This window comes from Heterocephalus glaber, unplaced genomic scaffold (assembly GCF_053883595.1).
Source record: "Heterocephalus glaber isolate CG9 unplaced genomic scaffold, H.glaber_assembly_v1.0 deba00001813, whole genome shotgun sequence".
NCBI lineage: Eukaryota > Metazoa > Chordata > Mammalia > Rodentia > Bathyergidae > Heterocephalus > Heterocephalus glaber.
Genome location: NW_028258484.1, coordinates 3018691 through 3023645, shown reverse-complemented (window position 1 = coordinate 3023645; position 4955 = coordinate 3018691).

Here is a 4955-nt window from a genome sequence, read left to right as displayed (position 1 = left end):
CCAAGTTCCCCCGTCACACTGCCTTCCCAACATGCTCTGGGAAGCCACAGCTTCTGAGAATATGGGGCAAGGGACCCTTTTCTGAAAAAGGATACCAGGCAGTGCTTATTTCCCAGCCCAGATTACCTTTCCTGGGGTCCTCAGGGAGGGAGGCAGTCCTGAGGGCATCTTCCTTCCTACCTTCATCCCAGTCCTAACATGTTTCTGGGACCCGGTGTCCCTGGGCCTGGTCTCCAGCTGGTTCTGAGCAATGACAGACAGCCGACTCCACAGGTGGCGGCAGCCTTCACCTTACCAAGGGGTTTCTCCCCTGCTTTCCCCCTTAAACCTCACACGTGGTCCACCCTCTTCCCTTTTCACAGACAGGAGGCTGTGGCATGGAGTGGTTAGGTAAGGCACCAAAGGCCACACTGCCAGCATGCAGACCCAGGGGTTTTGCCTCCCTTGCTCTTTCTAACCTGCACCGCCTTCAGGCCCCCCACCCCCCTTTGAGCTTTCCTGCTCCTGCCCAGAAACCGGTTCACAAAACTCCTGCCCAGAAACCGGTTCACAAAAAGGCCCTCAGGCCTCTCCACCTTCAGCTGCTCGAGCTGCCACTCTTCCTAAGGGATCAGGGCTTGTTGAGACAATCACTAGTAGGTTTCTACCCATGGCATCCCCCTTTAAAAAGCATTGAGCCATGTTTGTGCACACAGTATCTCTACATATATTCATTTTGTTGAACCACTTTGAGAACTTTGCAGACATTGGCAATCTAGTACTTTATCACAGATCTCCTAAAAACAAGAACATCTTGGAGTTTTAACATTCACCCAGTGTTATCTGCAATACCATCCATTTTCAGATTTCCCCAATTCACCTCAAAGTGTTCTTTATGACCCAGGTGTGGTGGTGCACACCCGTAATCCCAGCACTCAAGAGGCTGAGGTAGGAGACTGGTATGAGTTCAAGGCCAGCCTGGACTACATAGTGAGTTCAAGGCCATGGCCTGAACTACATAATACAACCCTATCTCCAAAAAAATGTTTTTTAACTCTTTTATGATGCTCCTCCCCCAACCCCAGTCCAGGATCCACCCAAGAAGCAGCCCTTGCATTCAGCTGTCATATCTTTGCTGTAGTCCAGAGTAGACCTCCTGCTCTTTTTATGATACTGGTAGTTGGAAGAGTTCAAGCTAGATGTCTTGTAGAACATCTCTCAACTGAGATTGGTCTGATTGTTTCCTAAAATTTCAAGAAGATGCCTGAGTGTCCTTATCCATACATTTGGTCAGGAGCCACAGGATGTCATTTGGTGATGTTGGATTTCATTGCTTGGTTAAGGTGGTTTCTGCCAGCTGTCCCAATGGAAAGTCACCCTTTTCCCTTTGGGACTCATGAATCAACCCCTGGGTGGTGCTTTGAGACTATAGGAGTATCATATTGCCCAACAACATTTTACCCAGTAGTGGCAGCATCCACAGCTGACCCTTGCCCAAATCCATCCAAAGTACTGATTCTCTAAATCCATCATCTCTTCTCTTTATTAGTTGGCAATCTTCTATGGAGATGAGCTTTCCTTTCTTCCCCACCCCTGGGGAATTCCTGTTTATCTTCACAAATGCTCTGCGGAGTAAGAATTATAACTCCCATTTTGCAGACAAAGAAACTGAGGTTCAGGGAGCTTAAAACATTTGCTCCCAGCCACAGAGCTGGGGAGTACTAGGGGATACCTGCTTTTGTGTTTGCTTCATATCTGGCTTAAATATCTCCAGTGAAATTGACTGACTCCTACAATATCCATACTTCAACCTGTCAAATAGGTTTTTGGACCCTCTTTCAATATTGATATCCATTGTTTTATGGGATGAATGAATGGAAAGACAAATGCATAAATCAATTTGGTAGAGCCAGGATTCAAACTTAGGCCTCTCTCATGCCTGAGCTCTTGACCATTGCCCTCTGGAATCTTCTCCAATTGCTAAGTTGCTTCTGTGATTATTTTTCTCTGAGCAGGGGTTGAGGAGACTGTCCTCTCCCAATGGGATTTCTGAAGCAGGTGGAGAAAACATTGGAGGTGGGAGATTTCCTGTCTTAAAAATCATGAGTCAGACTTGTCTCTACAGTCTTGAGCCGACCTACCTCCTCACCAACCAGAAGCCCTCATCCCCATTGGTCCTGTTCTGGCTCTTGCCATGTTCTGGGCTCTGTGGAGTGTGACTATGGTGACCCCAAGTCCTGGAGCTACTGAGATGGCCCTAAGGTCAATTCTTCTGCTTCCCAGACACCTGAAGAAATATACAATAATCTCTCCATGTGCCCAATTTCCAGGTGGGTGAATATGGCTGCCAGCTCACCCCAAGCACCGTCTGCCAGGCCTAGTTCTAGAGAAGGACTGTAAAAGGCTAGACCAAGGATCTGAGACAGGGTGGGGAACATTCGGGAAGGGGAAGGCAGGTAGGATCCTTCCCCTTAACTCCCCATCCTTAGTTCATAGCCACTCTCACTTGGGGTCCCTTCATGTAACTACTCATGTAGCCACGTGATGGGTCACATAAGGTGCACTAGATATGTGACAGAGTGCTGGGGTGGCATGGCTATGAGACCTAGGCTGGCCTTCAGAGAGTCACACACAAGGAGAGAGGTCACTAGAATGCAGGATCTCAGCACTCAGAGATGTGACCGTGTGAGTCAAATTGCCTAGGGAACTCCTAGGTCAGGCCATATCCTTGTTAGTCGCAGTGGCAGCCCCATGGGTACATATAGCCATGATCTCCATTTCCTGAAACTGAACTAGAGTGGTACCCTGCCATATCCAGGGCCGCAGGAAAGAGCTAGGCTGCAGATCCAACAGCCTTCTCCTGCCACTTCCCTAGGAGTAAAGGACAGGGCCTCCAAGGCCTGGGGACTCAAACAGGGGGGTCAGGGAGGAGCCAGAATTTAGCATGGCTGGTGGGCTCCTTCCTCCTCCTGGAGTTCTCCTTCCTCCTTCTTTCACCTCCCGCCCTCTCCTTTTCTCTCCTTCCTGCATACCTGCAGAGTAGAGGCTGGCTGTGTCTTGGGTGTCTAATCACCCCTTTCCCATCCCCAGTTCCCAGGGGCTATGGGGCCCACATTCCTCCCTGGCTCTCTCAGGTCCATTAGTGTGTTTATGCTAGAGCCATTCAGGGGAGCCATGCTGGACCCCCCCACCAGCCCCACTATGGAGAGTGGCCAGTTGAGCGATGGAGGCCACTCAGAGCCATGGCAGACCTGACCCCTTGTCTGAATTCCTGCCCCCCTGCCTGAACAAGTCCAGGGTGGCCAAAGGCCTAGGGAGCAATGGTAGCCCCAGTCCACCACCCCTTCCTGCACAGCCCCTCCTGCAGCTGACAGCCTCTAATCTCAGCTGTCTTCATGCAGCCAACCCCCAAGCCTGGGGTCACCTGACGCAGACACATTTTAATTCACAAGCTGATTTCTGCTTGTTGGCAACATGTCATTTCTGAAATTGCTTTCTCTGCCCAGAGGCAGGAGATGTCAGAGCGTGCAGGTGTGGCAGTGGTGCCGCCCCCATCCTACCCCCCACCTCCAAGTTCAGGAAGGATTAAGGGGTGTGGGGGGCACACATGAGTTCCTGAAGCTCTGCTTCTCATGTTTCCGTAAAGGCTGGAGGCTAAGGATGGGGGATGCTGGGAATGGCCTCTGTTCTCCTCTCTAGCCTGAAGACAGAGCCCTGAGGTTTGGTAAATGAACTTGCTACTGCTGCTATTGACAATAGCAACAGAAGCCACTCTGAGCACATTCAACACAGGTGCCAGGCACTTGGCAAAGTACCCCTCTCATGCACTGTTATGTTTGAATGTCATGACAACTCTCCAAGTTGGTACCATTTCTACTTTCCTGCTGAGAAAACTGGGGATCAGAGAGGTTAGATCACTTACCTGAGGTCACACAGCAAGTATAGGACAGGGCTAGGACTCAACACAGTGATGGCAATAAATGGACTGGAACGTGGAGGTTTGGGAAGAGATGAGCCACAGAGCTGGGGAGTACTAGGGGATGCCTGCTTCTGTATTTGCTTCATAACTGGCTTAAATAGCTCCACTGAAGTTGGCTGACTCCCACAGTATCCATACTTCAACCTGTCAAATAGGTTTTTGGTCCCTCTTTTGTATTTCCTTAGCCTTCCACCTGTACTTCAGTTAGCAATTATCTCTCAATATTGACATCCATGGTCTTTTGGGATGAATGAATGGAAAGACAAATGCATGAATCGACTTGTGACTCTTGTTCTCCATATTCCCGCCCCATCCCCATTTCCCTCCCCAGCAGTGACCAGCTATAGCAGGCTTCCTGTAGCAGCTGACACCTTGTCCCTCTCTGACATGCTGGCTCTTCACTTCCCAGGCGCCTTCTCTTTTTTCTCCTCCCTTTCCTTCCCTTCACTCTCTATCACCTCCCTTTTATGGCTCCCAGAACCTCTGGCTGGCTCTACCACCAGGAATAAAGCTGTGTGGAAGCCTGAACCTGAAGTTCCCACAAGAGGGATGACCTGACCCTCTAGAAAATAGGCTGCTGGGCCTGACACAGAAGGGCCTTCCCACCTCTCAGCTCCAGCTGTTCCTCCAGGGATGAGCTGCCCCTTCCTGTCTCTCCTTCCAGCTCTTCTGAGGACCCACAGCTCTGTCCCTTGGCCTGGGCCAGAACCAGGGACATCGGCAGGTTGGCTGTCTTCCCCTGCATTGGTTATATTGGCATCAAGCATTAGCTTTAATCCAAAGCCTTCTGTAGCTGTCACCTAATTTTACTGCTAGCAGAGAGCAGCACCAGTGGGAGAGAGGGTTAAGCTAGAGAAGACATCGAAGATCCATAGCAGAAGAGGCCCTTTCCCATCTTCCAGAGGAGTAAAGAGAGCCCTGTGGTGAGTGGGGGCACAGATCAGTAGGAAGATCCTCAGCACAGCATCACTGGGGCAGTGTTGAAATGGGCTGAGGA